The sequence below is a fragment of the Molothrus ater genome, chromosome 14 (assembly GCF_012460135.2).
Source record: "Molothrus ater isolate BHLD 08-10-18 breed brown headed cowbird chromosome 14, BPBGC_Mater_1.1, whole genome shotgun sequence".
NCBI lineage: Eukaryota > Metazoa > Chordata > Aves > Passeriformes > Icteridae > Molothrus > Molothrus ater.
In genome coordinates this window covers 17,637,462-17,656,082 of record NC_050491.2, presented here as the reverse complement: position 1 = coordinate 17,656,082, position 18,621 = coordinate 17,637,462, and the positions used below count along the sequence as shown (strand labels likewise).

Genomic DNA, 18,621 nt, shown 5'->3' with positions numbered 1-18,621 from the left:
GAGCTGCAAAGGATGGAGCAAGGAGCAGGAGCCAACGCTGAGCTTTGTGAGGAGATCAAATGTGCCATGAGATAATTACCTGAGAGCTCTCAGGTGAACAGAAAGCTCTGCTCTGCTGCTTGGGAAGTCAGATAATTTAAAGGACACCTGTGAGAAAAGCTCTGGTAACAAGAGGCTGGCACTTGGAGTTTTTTTGTTGTTTGAACAATATTAAGGCTGAGCCAGCACCTCATCATTTCCCTGAGCAGTGGCCTATTGTAAGTCACAGATTACAGCCCAGAGAAGAAAAGAAATACAAATAGTAGGATTTATAGAAAGCAAATAGTCATTTTGTCTATTAAGGGAGAGTCAGACTCAGTGCAAGGGAAGGGTGAAATCAATATGCTGTAACTCATAAATGCAAAGGCAGTATAGAAGAAATATGAGATGATTTGAAGGTGAACTCACTACAATGATCACTTTATTTTTAACACAGTAAGTAGTCTAGTGGTTTCAGTAGCAAAGATGAGAAGTTTATAAAATGTAATAAAACTCTCAGAAATCAGAGCTTTTTCTTGGGTCATATCACGATTTTTTTTTGGAAAGAAACACTGCCAGCTGTGTATCAAATCCTTCACTGCTCTGGATTTCTTTTCCCGTGTATCTTTCAGGGAGAACCAGAATATTTATAGAGCCTTCTTAATTTGATTAATCATTAAAAGAATGGCTGTGATTTCTTTTGTTCCCTTCACAGGAATCCATGCAAATGCAGGTTTGCACCTTCCTTCTCATGATTAACAATTTCAAAGGCATGGTCTGTCTGATTATTTAATTTTTTTTAACCCTGAATTGCAAACTCAATAACAACATCATGCACATTGAGGAAGTTTTACTTCAGATTTACTTCAGTCTGGTCCTTGGCACTAAATTCCCATTTACAGCTGGTGGTCCATCATGTGAAGTAAAGCAGAATAAATGGGAAAATAAGTTCCTATATGTAGGTTTCTTAAGACTGAAGTACTTAAAATAATAAAGATCTTGAGACAAGGTAATCCAAGTATTGAAATAAAGATCTTGAGATCTTAAGCTACTGAGATTCACTGAATTTCATGCTTATTCTTTATTTCAGGTTATCTGCTGTTTATTCCTTTGTGAAGCTGACAGGTGTGAACAATCTGCTTTCAAAGGTAACATTCTAAATTATAATATCATATTTGTATTTATTTTAAACTATTGCAAAACATACTTAGAAAACTGTAGCTTCTTGGTCTTGCCTTTGAATGCCTTTCATTTCTTTGCCACAAAGAGGGTGTGAGAGGCAGGTAAGAAAAATGTGTTTATTTCTTCTTCTTGAAGAAGACTGCAGGGAAAGCAACGGCCTTGTGTGTAGAAAGGACCTTTAGACTGTGAAGAGCAGCAGAGGACAAAGAATGAATCTGTTTGTCCCTCAGTGCAGGGAAAAGCTGAGATCAGAAGCTAATCCATGGTGGCACTTGATGTATCAGTCGCTCATGGGGAATGACGAGCTGGGGGAAAGGCCACCAAGGCACGTGAGAGGTCACCTGGGAAGTGACAGAAATGGGGAAGAAAAATAAAAGTAAGGAAAAAAAAAAAAAAAAAGGGAAAGGTACAATAGAGGAATAGAAAAATGTTCCTTGCAGGAATGTTTCAGATGGCTGTCACTGAACCAAGTCTGGACTTGTGAAATCTGCAGATGTGAGATGAAGGGCAAAGCTGGGGGAGTGAACACAGAGCTGGGAGGTCCCAGGCTCTGCTTTGCAGGGGAGAAACCTCAGCAAGGACAATCCTCCCGGGCTGCCTAGCTCATGGTCCTGTCTTGGAGAATAACAAGCTGCAGGTTCCTCTGGGAGGGAAGCAGAATCCCAGAGACAGAACGTTCTGATTATGAAGGGACCCACAGGGATCGCCATGCCCAGCTCTTCAGTGACAGGGGGCGGCAAAAGTGACCACAGAAATGTCCTGGGGAGATGCTGGGACATCTGGGGACAGGAGGGGCTGGCTCAGAACTCCCAGCTAAGCCAGGCTGCTGGTGGATAGCTTTTGCCACCTTCAGTTTCTCACAAGACTGCGGCTTGAATAGAAAGTCAATAGCTCTTTGTCCCTTATCCCTTTACCAGCCCATCTCAGAGCAAAGTGCTGCTCTGTAATTCCACGAAGAATTGCCCGGGAAAATCGAGGAATGCTAAACTTAGCAAAGATAATGTTTCTGAAAGCTAATGGAGGGAGGAAAAAAAACCAATCCCAAGAGCAAGGCAGAGCTTTTCACACGCACTGCAAAGCAAAGGGACAGAGGAGCACATTTCCCATCCTTGCAGGTCACTCCCCAGAGCTCCATCCTGATGGGAGCAGATCCCTCAAGAGTTAACTCAGCCAAGGGAGATTTCAGATCAATCCTCCTCTCTCCAGCCATGCCTCCCTCCCAATCAATAAAGGCTGATGAATTCTCTGTCAGGCCCACAGCACAGCCGCAGTGGAAATCCTGCTCTTCTCCAAAGGGCCTTTGCAAGCCCCTTGGGCAAGGGGTGCACGAAGCTGAATTCCTGCTGCTGCCACTCTGCAGAGGCAGCACTGCCCTGCTCACCTGCACCTTCCTGCCCATGGAGGGGTTAGGGAGGGCCTCTCTAGTTCATTTCAGAATGAATTCAAACACACAATCTGTGCAGCTCTCATCTTTAATAGAATCTAACGTCTTTATTCGGACTCTGTTTTAACAAAGGCTGCAAAATTTTTTTTTTTTCAAAATAATGCTCTGATAATTGGATATTTTCTTAAACTGTAAAGTTCTGTAAGCAGTGCAAGCTATCTGAATTAAACTGAGTTTTTCTGCAAAAACTAGGAAAAATTTAAAAGTTGGAAAGATTAGATGGTTCACATTCATAAATCAAATCCCTTAATTGCACTGAAGTACTAAAAGAAGAAACACTTTTGTTAACTTGAAAGTTAGGATGCACTTTTTTGGGAATTCAACCCTTTTTGATGTACATATTCCCAGTAAATCTATAACTGATTCTAATCTACAGTACCATTGTCCATAATTAAAAATATTTTACAAGATGCTCTTTCAAAAATCCCCGGTAATTAATAATAAATATCTCTTTTCAACTGCACATGAATGTACAATAATGAAATAAAACTGAAGTTACAAGCACAGCACTCCAGCCTGCGCAAACAGACTTGGCAGTTCTAAGCACAGATTTATGTCTGGAAGGATGCATTCTCCTTGAAGATGTTTGTGCAACCTACTTATCAGAAAAAAGAGATTTCCTGGAGATTTCCTTTAATTAGCTGGAACAAGTCATTAGTAAAGCAAGCAACTAAAACCATAAGCATATAAGCTAGCATGATTTATTAAAAAGCAATAATTAAAAATATATCCTAAAATTCAAGAGAGGTGTGACCAGGTTCAGTAACAGCTCTTTCTGTGGACAACGATGAGAGGGTGGGAAGAGACAATTCAGCAGGCTGCCTGGAAAGATAATGAGAGGAGAGGAACTACATGATCCATGCTAATGTGGTTTATGTCCCTCCCCTTCCCAGTTTCTGAAAGCCTCCATTTATTCCTCTGGCAATTAGGACTCATCATCACTGTCAATTATATTTTTGCACTGAGTGAATGCAAGGTCATTTCCAAAAAAGTTCTGAATGAGACAAACCCAAGGTTTGGAACGCAGTGATTTTGCTGTGAGTGCTCTCTGCAGTAGCCACAGCCTGGTGTGGGTTAGGGGACCCCAAGGGGATTAGAGAAGGTGGGGCTGGGTCCCTTCCCCTACCCAAAATGAGAATTGTATGTCCCTTACCCATAATGAGAATTGGGTGTCCCTTCCTTACCCAAAATGAGAATTGAGTGTCCTTTCCTTACCTACAATGAAAATTGTGTGTCCCTTCCTTTATCCATAATGAGAATTGGGTGTCCCTTATCCACAATGAAAATAGGGTGTCCCTTCCTTTACCCATAATGAGGTTTGGGTGTCCCTTCCTTTACCCATAATGAGAATTTTTTATCCCACAATGAAAATTAGGTGTACTCTCCCTTACTTATAATGAGAATGGGGTGTCTTTTACCCACCATGAGAATAGGGTGTCCCTTCCTTTACCCATAATGAGAATTTTGTATCTCTTCTCCATAGTGAAAATTGGGTGTCCCCTCCTTTACCTACAATAAGAATGGGGTGTCCCCCCCTTACCCACAATGAGGATTGGGTGTTCCTTACCCATAATGAGAATTAGATGTCCCTTCCTTTATACATAATGAGAATTTTGTGTCCCTTCCCTTGCCCATAATGGGATTTTGTGCCTCATTCCTCTCTCCCCAGGCTGAAAGGCACCCCTGCAGTTCTGCACTGTGCATATTGACTCAAATGAAGCTTTGTGTAATAAGATTTAAATTGTAATGACTCATTATGTCAACCCTTTTTTCTGCTGTTATTTTACACAGTAAGTGTGCATGGAGACTACTGCTACTGCAGAAAATCCCAGCAAGCTGGCAGTGGGTAAGTATTAAAAAACTGCTGTGGAAACTTCTCCCAAAACCTTAGCATGACCAAAAGGATGATTTATGTGGGTGAGTGGCCTTTTTACAGCCATTTTCATCAGTTCCAGATTTTCTCCTGAATCCATCATATTTAGATCCAGATCCCCACCGGCTTTTAGTGGGACCAGACTGTCTTTATATCAGCCTGAGGTGAGTGGCTTCAAAGTATTATTTTTCAAGATTGTTTAAACATTCAGCCATGCACACTCACACAGAGAGCTGTTTTCTAATAATCCTTTTATCAGCCTGAAGCTGAAACAACTTTCTTTCTTGCAAGGATCTGTTATTGAGAGTTTCTTATTAGTAACTAGATGCTGACATTGATTTCATTAAAAAATAAGCACAGTCCCCAAGAGCTTTTGATTTATTTTTTTTAATTGCATAACATGTAGAGTATAAACACAAACTGCTTTGCTCAGAACTGTACCTCTTTAATTGTCTGAATTAAAAGGATTTCTGGATCAGAAGTCTCTCTCATTTTTGGTACATATTGGTGGCATGTTACCAAGGTACCTCTGAAACTGCTAAATCTGGCTGGGGCTGAAAGTGATGTGGAAAAATTATTTTTGAGTGCTCTGTAAAGAGTGTTCAAAACCACTGCTCTACAGTGCCAGAGTAATGGCTATTCTGTGCCAGATCAGCTCTAGATAAATATCTTTTCTTCTTACAGTGAAGGAATAACTGTGTCTTGAGATACCATTTTGTGTCCAGTGACTCTAATAGACAAATTTTGTTGATTTGCACCAAAAAGTGAAGTGATCCTAAGCCCAGAGTGTGGCTCTTTTGTGTCAGCTTTATAAAGACAGAGGTTAACAAAACTCTCCAAACACACCAAACACTCTTCTCTATATGATTGCACACCAGTCTCCAGAGGACAATTCTCTGTCTGGTTTCTAAGTTCTGGTGCTCCCTATTTAAATATCCATAAGAAATATGAGCAGGCTTCTCTCCTACCCATTTCTCATCTGGGAATTTCATAGCAGCAGTTAAATGACTTAATACTATAAGAAAGGAGGTTGGGGAAGTGGGAGGAGGATGAAAAATTGACAAAGGAATGGGAAAGAGAGCTGAAACTGAAAGCTTCATGTAGGACATCACTGTAGCTCTTCTGACTCTTTATTTGCACTCTTGCTTCTCTTAAGAATCCAAATATTCACAAGGCTGTAATTGAGAGGGGTAAATATCAATATCTAATAGCTGGTGTCCTTCTCCCCAGTGCCAGTTCCCTAGGAAATGCTGCCAATGAGCAAACCCACACCAGTGGCTTCTTATTTCCCCAGCTCCTCCTTGGATGGACCTTTCTCATCCTCACAGAAAATTCTTTTGTATTTCAGGATTGATTGGCTTATCTTTTCTTTTTTTGGCTGGCAGCTCTTCCTGCTCTCGTTAGTACATGAAAGTCTAATTGTGCTGGGCAGCTCTGTCCTGGCAAGCAACTTTGAAATTATATGTGAGATGGAACCAGACATCATTAATTCTACTTTTTAGGTAGGTTTTTCTCATGTGAATGATATGTTTTGCTCCTTACCTAAAAAGACTCAGTATTTTTTTAATATACTGTGATATCAATTCAGGTATATAAAATATATTCTTACAACTAATTAGAAATCAGTGAGAAAATCCATGTGAAATTTATGGACATTAATACAGAAGAACCAAACAATTAATTTATGTTCAACCCAATGAGTCAGTATCCAACTTTTTTCCTCTATTTATTTTTATATCAGTGTCTTAATTCAGGAGCAGACAGGGAATATATCCATATGTTTTATTTCTTTTGTAAAATTAGCTTAAAGAAAAAGAAGAAAACCACCAAAACATAGGATTGCAGACTTGTCTTTTTTTTTTCCTGAGAGAATCATAAATTATTTAAAGTTTCTTCACCTTCAGAATGCCCAGAAGAATGCTCTGAGATATTCAAAGGCTAGAAGCTGAAAGATTATAAAGGTGATTCAATAATTCTTGGCAACAACTAAAATAAAAATCGTGTTTTATTTTTTATATTTTAAGTATGAGGTATTAATTTTTTTCTCTTAATTTTTCTATGTGTCAACAAATAATTTAAGACATATCAGTATTGAACATACCATAGCTGAAATGAAAATCTATGGGATCATTCCATTTTTAGTTTCCTTGAAAACACTTTTCTTTTTTCTTTTTCCACTTGGTCTTTTACACTTGAAGAAACAATATTCCTCATGTGAACACTGCTAATTAAGTCAGGCATTCATATTTTTTTCTATTACCACTTTTCTTGGTGCTTATTTAAGAACTTTGTTTGCAAAGTTGAATACTCAAGGTTCCTTTTCAACACTTGTATTGATTTTCTTTTGTCTTTCAACAAACAGGCAGCAAGCTGTACTTAACATGGGAGAAATAACAAGCAGGCAGTGCTCAAATAGCAAAATCAACATTTTTATTCATCTTGTAATGAACAGTGTGGGCAAGCCAAGATCTGGCTGTACCCCAATAGAAAAGCAGAGGCCTTTATTTCTCAAGTAGCAATGATATTATCAATAGGTGGGGGGAACAAGCTTCCTAAAAAATAAGAAATAAATTCAGATGGAAGCTCTTTAGGATTTTCAGCATCCCTTAACTACTTCAGTTCAGGTACCTGTCCCAAAATTGGCTGTGGATCTGTTAATCCAGCAGGGAGTGGGAAATTAATCTTGGCTTTAAATGAGCATTGTCCCTTCAGTGCAGAGCGTGGAGCTGGGAATGTCACACAGGGCACCCTACCAGGGGTACAGATGGCATTTCCCCATCCCACAGAATTTTGTGTGAGCCCCCCAGGGGTAAAAATGGCATTTCCCCATCACACAGAGCTGTGTGTGTGCCCCCCAGGGGTACAGGTGACATTTCCCCATCACACAGAGCTCTTTGTGTGCCCCCCAGGGGTACAGGTGGCATTTTAGCCATCACACAGAGTTTTGTGTGTCACCCTCAGGGTACAGGTGACATTTCCCCATCACACAGAGTTTTGTGTGCCCCTCAGGGAGTTCAGGGGGTCTCAGACCCTCTGTGCAAAGTCCTGTGAGCTGAGTCCAGAGCTGCTGACGTGTGGGGATGGACAGGAAGGTGCCAGAAGAGAGGGTGAGATGTGGAGAGAGTATTTTAGCCTGGAGAGGAGGGGTCAGGCTCTGCTTCCAGGCAAGAAGTGACAGCAGGAGAGGACATGGCCTCAGTGTGAGCCAGGGGAGGTTCAGGCTGGACATTCAGGGAATTTCCTCACAGAAAGGGCTGTCAAACACTGGGAAAAGCTGCTTGGGCAGGTGGTGGAGTCACCACCCCTGGAGGTGTTTGAGGAAAGCCTGGACGTGGCATTTGGTGCCAAGGTCTGTGTGACAACGTGGAGTTGGGTCAGAGGCTGGGCCTGGCGACCTCAGAGGCCTTTTCCAACCTAACTGATTCTGTCAAAGCCTTCCAAGGTCTGGTGAGCTCTGGGGACTGCCTGGCTGAACCTGCAAAACTGGGTAAAGCACCACATCTGCTGAAATTGTCCAAAGGCAGCAGCACTCAGCAGCATCAAAAACAGAGCTCAGCCAAGGAGGTGGTGGCTGCCTTATCCAAACCCAGAGAGCAGCACCCCACACACCCCTGAGCCTCTGCCACACTGCTGGTGCCACTGGGGCTCCCCGCGTGGCTGGAGGGAGGTTTCTGGGGAGTGCATGGATGTGTAGTTATCTGTAATTAATAAGAAATACTGTATTCTATTACCATATATTAATGGTAATAGATTTATTAGCAATACCATTTTGTATTCTATTAGCAATATTATTTAATCATACCATCTCATAAATATTCGTTGTGATCTGTGTTTCCCCCGTTTTCATTTTCTACCAGGGAAAAGGGTATTTACAGTACTTCAGCAGGTTTTTCTACCTGAAAAAAGGTGAAGGATGAACGCCTCAATGGGTTCTGCTGTCGTCGCTGCACAAAATCCCCCTCTCACTGGGGGAACTTCATTTCCTGCCCATGCCCATCCATTGTCTCCTACCAGCAATAAACACCAAGGATTTGCTTTTAGTTAGAGCTTTATGAGCCTGCAGTTCATGTTAAGATTAAAAGGGTCATATTCTTTTGTGTTTATACAGAGAAAAAGGTTCTGATTTTGTTTTGGTTTTTTTTTTTCCCTTTTAAATCTTAGCCTGAGTCAGAAGGAAGGCTGGATCATCACTGGATGTAATGCATTACCATTAACTTCATGAAGCAATTTCTCTTGTATAATTTTGCTAGTCCAGGCATTCTGGCTTTTAGTTTAATTGAGTTTGTTGATAAATCTCTCATGACATGCTTTCTATATATGATCTTCCTATAAAAAAATTATTCCTACAGAATAAAATTAATTCCATGAATAGGATTAGAACAAGGCTTGTACATTGTTTAATCACAGATTCAATTGGTTTCTAACAAGCAGTAGCAGTGACTTAGGTTGGCCCTCTGTTCATTTATGACTCTCACATTAACATTTGCAAAACAGGCAATGAGAAAAAACCATGCTAAAATCACACAGTTCAGTAAATGTTTTCATTAAATATTACTGACTACATTCCCTGTTGAAATGGAATGTTCTTATTCAATCAGTGAGTCCAGTAAATAAACGCACAATTGCCTGAGGTCCCTTTCCATCAGAATTTCAGTTCCCACCCTCGTCCCAAGACCAGGAGAGAGCAGGGCTCCGTGTTGGGGATGTGTTGAGTCTCATCAGGTCCTGTCTCAGCACATCCATGTCACCTGGGGTGTGAGCAGATGTGACAAAGGGAACAGACTGCCCTGTGCTGCTGCAGAGGCAGCCCCTGCACCAGGAACATGCAGAGACTGGGAACCAGAAAAAAACCAGAGTGACAGCTGATTTTCTGACAGGAAATTGAATAAATGCAGTTCACACGCTCCTTCTTTGCAAGAAAAAAAAGAAATTAAAAATATCAACCTTCTCACTATCATGAGAATAATTATTATTTATTATTAATTATTTATTAATTCATTATTATTTGCCATTCTTTTTGTTTTGGCAGCAAGCAATTATCACCTTCTACAGGACTGAGGCAGGCAGACTCCAGAATACAGTTGAAAGGAAATGGTGACTACAAGTGTTAACTGCATTTAAAATGTTTTATTCCTACATACACTTTTATGGATTTCAGAAGTGGGATCAATTTTCCCTTCCTGAATTCTGATTACGATAATTTCTTTTATTTATTTCTTTTCAAATGAGAATGCTACTGGCTTCCTTTGGCATATTTCTTGATAATATGACTGCTTTGGTTATTGCAGTGGTACCTTTCATGTCTCTGACCACAATACAAGATGTTTCATTTACTTAAAGCTTTCTTGATGTTATCGAACTGAGAAAATTTACTTCAGTAGCCCTAGAAGCAATTCCAGGAATAAGACTTGATCCTCCACTCAATTATCTGTCCATATCCCATCAAACATCTGTAGCCAGGCTAAACAAAATGTGAGGACACCCAGGCCTTAGATCAGCCAGGAAATGTTATCTTGGAATTGACTTTTTTCCTCCTAACATAACAAGAATTAATGCCAGCAAGTCTCTTGGCTGAATGGAAGCCAGGCTCACCTTCATGATTGCCAAGCCGTTTTACAAACTCAATTATCAGTCATCTTAATTTCACTATATTTCACCAAAAATGCAGAGGAGGACTCACATCTCAGCAGGGGATGCAATCCCAGTGTGGTCATGCAGAACAGCTTTGTCCTTAAAAGTTATTAGAGCCAGTCAGTGGGAGAAGGGAAATAAAATTAGCTTGTCTTAATTCAAAGCTCTATTTTATTTTCATTGTCATTTGGCTTTTTGTAATCATCAGCCTTATCAAACCATCACACTTGGATTATCTCTTTCACTTGATTTTGCAAGCAGGGAAAAGTTTACCTTTGGAAGTGTGAGCTCCTCAAAATTTTCAAGTAGACTTTTCCACCTTCCTTTTGACATTGAATAATTTGGAAAAAAGATACATATATATATATATATAAAATGTGTGTTTGTATATATATATAAATATATATAAATGTGTATAAATATATATATATAAATGTGTGTGTATATATATAATTAAGAATATATATATAATATAGATAATATGGATAATATAATATATATAATATATATATATATATTATATTATATATATTTATATATATATATATATATGTAATGTAGGAAAAAAATATGTTATTAGAGCCAGTCAGTGGGAGAAGGGAAATAAAAATAAAAATATCTTGTCTTAATTCAAAGCTCTATTTTATTTTCATGGTCATTTGGCTTTTTGTAATCATCAGCCTTATCAAACCATCACACTTGGATTATCTCTTTCACTTGATTTTGCAAACAGGGAAAAGTTTACCTTTGGAAGTGTGAGCTCCTCACATTTTTCAAGTAGACTTTTCCACCTTCCTTTTGACATTGAATAATTTCAAAAAAGATATATAAATGTAGGGGCAAAAAATATATAGAGTTACCATAGTTTTTATGTTATGAGGTAATTTTTATGCCAAACAAGGCAAGATAAACCATTAAAATTGGAAAGAAAGAAGAGACATCCAGCTATAAACGTGGTGCTTGGTATTTATGACAATTTTAAGACATTTTCAGCACAGCCTGAAAGCAGAATGGCAGATTATCTCCTGGCAGGAGCAGCTCAGGTGCATCTGTAAGCACAGCAATGCCTGGGACGGCACAAGTGCCTGCAGAAGTGGAAATCAGTGAATAACCTGGAGGATTAAAGAGCATCAGATCCTCACAGCAAATGGAACAGGCGCATTGTCACTTACAGGAAAAATCCCTCTGTGCCGTTCATGAAGTTCTCTCACTGAGAATTCAAGGACAAAATGAAGAGGGTGGGTTGGTTGGTTGGTTGGTTGGGGTGGTTGGTTAGTTGGTTGGTTGGTGGGTTGGTTGGTGGGGTGGTTGGTTGGTTGGGGCGGTCGGTTGGTTGGGGTGGTTGGTTGGTCGGTTGGTGGGGGGATTGGTTGGTGGGGGTGGTTGGTTGGTTGGTTGGTTGGTTGGTTGGTTGGTTGGTTGGTTAGTTGGTTGGTGGGGTGATTGGTTGGTCGGTTGGGGTGGTTGGTTGGTTGGTTGGTGGGGTGGTTGGTTGGTTGGTAGGTTCGGGTGGTTGGTTGGTTGGTTGGTAGGTTGGGGTGGTTGGTTGGTTGGTTGGTTGGTTGGGGTGGTTGGTTGGTTGGTAGGTTGGTTGGTTGGGGTGGTTGGGGTGGTTGGTTGGTTGGTTGGTTGGTTGGTGGCGTGGTTGGTTGGTTGGTTGGTTGGTTGGTTAGTTGGTTGGTTGGTTTGTTGGGGTGGTTGGTTGGTTGGTTGGTTGGTTGGTTGGTTGGTTGGTTGGTTGGTTGGGGTGGTTGGTTGGTTGGTCGGTTGGTCGGTTGGTTGGTTGGGGTGGTTGGTTGGTTGGTTGGTTGGTTGGTTGGTTGGTTGGTTGGTTGGTTGGTTGGTTGGTTGGTTAGTTGGTTGGTTGGTTGGTCGGTTGGTTGGTTAGTTGGTTGGTTGGGGTGGTTTTTAGGTTATGGTGTACAGGCATGAAGAAAATCCAGGCTGCCTGAGAGTTCTGTCTGTGGTTTGGTGCATGATCAACCCCAACACCCCAATTCCTCTTCGGGGGGCACAATAAAAGGTGAGAGATCTAAAATAAAAGCCCACATTAAGCAAAAGGGTTCACAAATTTCTTGGTTTAATGAAAATATGGAGGGGGCGTGGGGGAAAGAAAAGCAGGCAGGATGATCTAAGCAAATGAACAAATCTAGTACAAGGAAAGAGAATGTGAGAGAATTTAAAAGAGGAAAAATTTAAAAAAGGAAAAAAAAATCCCTGAAATGAAACAACTCCTAATGTTTCCTCGTCAATACAGAAATCTGTGTGGTTATTCAGAAATATTATTGAGGAAACAGTGAACATAATAATGCTATTTCTTCCTAGCAGAAGGAATTTGTGACATGTTTTGTCCCATCCTCCCCAAACATAAACCCATTTCTGGATAAAAAGAGTAAAGCTTGTAACATTGCAATGCTCTGGGATTTTATTTTTTTTTAAATATTTTTAAGCATAAGAGTCCATCCATGGGAACTTCTTTTTCCTTTTTTCAGCAGCTTTACAATGGCTTGTTTTAGTGTCTGAAGAAGAAATTATCCAGGCCTCGAGACAAAGATGTTCAAAGCCATGTTTTTGATCATTTAAACATCAATACCACTGGCTACACAGAAACTACTCCAAATCCTTTCAAGGCTTGGCAGGAAGCAAAGATAAATATTTTTCACAGCAGTGCTCTCCATTAAAACTCTTGCCTCCCAAAGGCAAGCTCATGTTTTGGACTTGTCCTGTCCCAAAGAGATTTTGTCCCTGTCAGCCTCAAAAAGAAACCAGGAATGTCTCCTGTGATCTCTGTGAGTGTAGATTGATTTTCTCAATGTAAAAATAGGATGAAGCTTCATGCGGGGGAGGAAATATCTCATTTTTCCCCTTCATGCAAGGTCCTGGTCTTGCTTGCTTGCTCCAGCCCTTTACCCATGGTAAACTATTAGTTAGTCCAGAACAAATTTATTAACTGACCCTATTTAATTTCTGGGAGAGCAACAGGAAAGTCTGTGTAGGTGCAAGGCCAATCTCAATCAGAAACATCCCAGGAATTTCTTCTTTCAGTGAAATATCTCTGCATTTAATGAGCAAACACAAGAATTTCAGCAAGTATGGTGGGTAATAGTCCTGTAAAGAGAGAATTTTCCTTGTTCCTTGGTTTCACCTAGCAGAGACAGACAAATCAAAAAAAGGAACATTCCATGCAGTGTTTATTTCTCGCATTTAAGTGGTTTGAGTTCCTCCATTTCTAAAATCAGGAGAAAATGGAAAATCAGGAGAAAAATGGAGCAAGCTCTGGGAATGTATTATCCAATGTTTCCTGCTTGTCCAGGGAATGTCACTGTGCACCCGCCCTTGTTTCCTCCTTAATTCAATAACATCCACGGCACCTCCAGGGCACCAGGGAGCAGAAGCTTAATGAAAGCTCCTCTGAGCAATTTCCCTCCCCTATTGTCTCCTGACACATCCAAACAGCCTTAAAGCCCAACTAGAGCTCATCCTGGTCTTTCAAGATAAAAAACAAGTAGCCATTGGTATTTATAAATAATTTTTTTTTTCATTATCTTACCTACATGTCTATGCATATGTATTATACAAATACTACCATTAAAAAATCCAAAACATTAACACATTAAGTGCCCAATGTGTCACTGTAGCACCAGGAGCATTAGATTTAATTAGGTGGCAAAAATAGAAACTGGAGTCTGGTTAATAACTTCTAAAGCTGATCATAATTGGCTTATTAGTTGGAGATCAAGCAAAAAATAAATTTCAGACATCAGTTTAAGCGAAGACTGAATAAATTATTCAAAATAACTTTAAGAATCAAATAATTAGACAAATAATATGTAAAGTCAATAAAGTGTGACCATCAACAAATGACAAATGGATGAACAATGGAACAGTATTATTCTTCTACTTCTACTTAGCTACAGAGAGTTCCTGTGTATCATCAGATTAATTGTTTATTCCAGTTATTACTTTCATTCAAATGTATGAGAAAGCAAAGCATTGATTCACTGCTGCCACGGGGTACTTAGTGCAGCAGTTTAAACAAAGCATGGCTGTCTCCATATATAATTCATGTTTATTACAAATGTAAAGGAGAAGGAAAATGCTACAGGAGCTTGGGTAGGCTCAGCCATCTAAATTTCTGTTGCTTTCTGAATGTAATAAATACAATGTTTACCTGCAGAAATAACCAAACAGAAATTTCCTGCGCTGAATAGGTAATTTCCAGAGGGAGAGACAATGTCATTAAAGGAATTCTCCAAACACTGATTGCTTCACTCTAAACTAAATCACATCATTTGGTATTTAAAAACTGCCTGGATTTGCTGCTTCGTTCTTAATATGCTTGACACATTTGCCTCCCAAATCTTCAAATGGATCCAAAATCTGTCCTGGATTATTTTTTGCTGGTCTAGCAGTGATTTGGAGAATGCACAGAGGTGCAACCTCCCCCTCTCAGGCCCTGCTCCTCCCTTACTGAGCTGTTGAAATTCCAAGAGCGCTCTGATACAAAAAGGGTGTTCAGGCCCTGTCACTCTCACAGCCCAGGCTGCAAGGCTGAGTTATATTTTGGTTTAAGGCTAGTAATATATCAGTGCTTATGTCAAATCTGCTTTAGAATTTTGAACTTGTGGTTTGCTCCATTTCACTAGCTGGTGTTTTTTAGTTTTTTTTTTCCTTTCCCCCAGGTTATAGCAGTGAATTCTCTCCTTCCAGCAGTCTGTGCTGCCTTCACTGGATGCTCCACGCCATCCTCTCAACCTTATAAAAAGTAGAAAATCACTTGGGTTTGTTCTTCAATCACTTATTCACCATGCAGCTCTGAAAAGTGAAGTTCTAGGTATGTGATTCTAATTAGAATACTATTCCAATTACTAACTTGGAATCAGAATCCTGCTGTGCAGTATTCTAAAATAAAATGTGCCCAAAGAAAGCAACAGAGGAGACAATGCAGAGTCCCTTTTCTTTGGTAACTTCAGCAAAATAAAAGAGCCAGAACTCCAAGCCAGTCAGACATTGAATATCAGAGTGAAGGAGAGTGGCTGAGTCCCTTGAAGGCACAATAATGATAGTGCTTGATAAGGTCACCATTTTCATTTCAAACTACAGCAACAGCCATTTAAAAAAGAACTTTACAACCAAGAAGAACTAGGAAATAACACAGTTCTGCAGTGTATTTACAGATGTCACACCATGTCTGCAGAAAGAAAATCAACTCCACAGTGAATAATTTCAACTACCTAAAACACAAAACCTCATTTAGGCCACGGAGAAGAATTGGCCAGAAATCCCAAATATTTTGGATAACAGAAGGGATCAATCATCATCCATCCACCATTGTATATAGGACGTGTTCTTTCAAAGAAATTGTTGCTGTGTTAATTCTTGCCTGTTTCTCTGCCTGCAAGGTCTTGAAAAAAATAATAAATCTGATCTTGAAATAAATAAGGTTTGAACTTCTCTTATGCTTTATTATAATTTTTAGCAGCTTAGGCTTGGTAAGACTCTTAGCATTTTAAATCTTAAAATACTGTCTTTAAGTAAGCATGTCTTTGCTGACCTGTCACCTTTAAGTTATTTGCAGGGAACTTTGATTAAGTAGCATTAACTAAGTCTTCTCCTTAAATTATTTGAAAAATGTAACTTTAAATAGGTCATTAAAAAAAAAAAAAAAAAAAGAAACAACTTTCTGAGCTCCTTTCCCGAGTGTCTCCCCTATGGATTGTCTTAATAGGTAAAGCACTGTCTGCATTTGCTGGAGGTTGCAGCCTTTACTGACAACAAAGTCAGTGTGTTCAGCAGACAGATTCCTACAGAGACCTCAGGCCTTTCATGTGGGACCTCTGTCTCCTGGAAATGATATTGTATTTCACACAAAAAAGCACCTTCCTCACTCCAGCTGTTACAACCCCTGAAAAATGTTGAGTTCTGCAGAACACACAACTCTGCAATGCTGTTTAATCAGTGGCTGAGGCAGCCTTCCCCAGCCCTGGATTGTGCTGGAAGGTTTTACATCACTTTTATCATTCTTCTTGCCTCTAAGAACATCCTGTTACATAGCAAGATTATTTGTGAATCGTGGAAAATATTTATTTTTCTGTATGACCAACCTGAAGTTCCATTTCTGTGTTTTTCCCTCGTGGCTGGGGTGAATAGCTAGTTCTAATAATTACAGTGATAATATTTTTCAAGCTCTGTGGCAATTTGCAAACACAGAGCATCATCCTTACACCCACCATGTAAAATAAATCTGCAGACTTGTCCTGGTCAGTCTGTGAAGGACATCAGTGCATGATGTCCTTCTAATCTGCTTTGAATGCTCTTTTCTAGCATGGTGGGACAAGCTTGGGTGCAGAGCAGCATCTTTGTGCTCTCACATTCTCATTTTTGACAGTGGAATGGATAAAAAAAATCCCTGACACCATTTTTTAATTTTTTTTTTTTAATTTACAGAGAAAGCCTGGGCTAAAGACTTGAGCTCCTGTTATTTTTGTCGAGTTACTTTCCACAGTCAGTCACCACTGGCAGACTACAGTCACTGCTAAGGTGAGCAGATATTCATGGAGCCTTTTAAAACACTGCCTGGAATCAGGTCTCTGCTCTGTCAATCTGGTGACCTGGCACTGAAAGGCTTTTGTGACATTTTTGAGTCCCTCAGCCCCAGGATCTGCTGAGAAATCCCTGGCAGCAAGGGAAGTCTGGTGGAAACACAGTTTCATTAGCAAATACATTTCTGCTACCTTTGAGAGCTGCATATCCAGCTGAAATCCAGCTTACAGGGCTGCTGTATCACAGGCACTGTTAGCTCACGCATTGGGAAGTGACCCCCAGCAAAAACAAAGCCACTGGATATATTTACCTTCCCATAAAACACCCTTCCCCCTGGAATACTTGCAGCTGACCTCTCTGGTCTCGTTAGCTGGAAAAGGGGATGTTACTGAGATTGTTCCAGGTGCAACCATTGCTTGAACATGACATTTAGGGCTCGTGTGAAGGTGACAATCAGCAAGGCACCTTTTTCCCATCAGTGCCTCTCTTTTCTTCCCGTGCTCCTCATCCTCAGCCATTCCCAAACACATCTGATACCCAAGAACCTCTCCAGAGGCTGCAGCACAATTTCAGGCTGTGGGAAGTTTGAGCTGTTAAGGAGACTAGCACAGCACTAATAAAATCTAAACACTTATAGTCAAATCTTATTCCTGATGCTGCTAAATGGGAACTTACAGCTTAACATAATAGGCAATTTAGCATACAAATGTGCCCCATAAAAGCAAGGATGTTGGCAGTGCAAAACCATAAATGTTAACCTTTGGGCAAGCTGTTACAAATGTGCTACAGGCTCTTGTAGTTTTAATGAACTTGTTTGCACACACGAGGTTTATATTGTACTAAACACTGGGATGCACACACCGAGGAACACCTTCAAAAATTCAGCTGTGTGGGAGCTCAGCATGTCCCACTCCTCTGCCACCAGGGGTTTACAGCAGAGAGTGAGGAAAAATGGCCTTTTTGCCCTCAGAAAAGTGATGGAGAAACAATGCACAACTCTCCTGACAGTGTTAGAGAATATAGGAAATATTTTATAAGTACGAGTGTAGGCAGTCAAGACTTATATGCTGGACGAGCGCAGATGATGATGAATGTGATTTTCCTGAGTCGTGGTTTCATTGTTTTTTTGGTGAGTTACTGGAAAGGCACAGGTTGTTGAAAATGTGAGAAATCCATAGCAACTTCAACCCCAAATCAGGGCTAATCGTTGTCTTATGAACTAGTAGGCACCTGTGACCTTTCATTGTAAGCAATTTGGGTTTGATGAATCAATGTCTAAGCATCCTCACAATCAAATAATCCTGCAGAGCAACCAAATTAGGTTGCTCCATTTCAGGGAGGCACTTGGGGAAAAAAAGACACATTTTCAAGCAGCTTTGCTAGTCCTGAACATTCACAATCCAGCCTTGGTGGTGGGCCTGTTTTCAGTCCAAGTCTCTCACGTTTTTTGGCGTTGGAAGGCCACTTCATTCCAAAGCAGAATTATTCAGAGCTGCTCTCTCAAGCAAAATGTGTGAAAGATGAATCATTAAAAATAAAAAGAGATGATGTCTCAGTCTTATCTGACTCCACTGCCAAATTTTCTTCACCTTACACCCTAGGATTGCTGCAGCCAAAATATGGAGATTTCAGTTTGCATTCAGAGTTTAACAACGTCTACTGGAACATTCATAGCCAAGAACCTTCTCGCTTGCTTATTCCTCCAAGTAAAGAAAAAAGAACTCAAAGAAATCTCTTCTTAATTGGCCGTGAAGTTCTTTTAGCTTGGCTAACAGCCTTAACTGCCAGCAAAGCCTGGACTGGATGGTAAAGAGAATTCATGCAGGGACCAGAAAGTACTTACCAGGTATTTCTCACCTCACTAACAACTCATTTGCTCCCCTATTGTTAATAGATGGATCTGTATACACAGGTAATAATCTGAGACTCC

General features: G+C 40.2%; 2 long non-coding RNA genes across 2 annotated transcripts; both read left to right on the top strand.

Annotated features, from left to right (window-relative positions):
- The first annotated feature begins 1,107 nt into the window (after positions 1-1,107).
- Positions 1,108-4,677, top strand: LOC118698505 (uncharacterized). Its single transcript, XR_004981897.1, has 3 exons — positions 1,108-1,166; positions 4,436-4,490; positions 4,594-4,677. It is a non-coding gene; the product is annotated as an uncharacterized LOC118698505 (long non-coding RNA).
- A 6,210-nt stretch (positions 4,678-10,887) lies between these two features.
- Positions 10,888-14,976, top strand: LOC118698772 (uncharacterized). The gene is made up of 3 exons (XR_004981945.2): positions 10,888-11,386; positions 12,061-12,171; positions 14,831-14,976. It is a non-coding gene; the product is annotated as an uncharacterized LOC118698772 (long non-coding RNA).
- Positions 14,977-18,621: the final 3,645 nt, after the last annotated feature.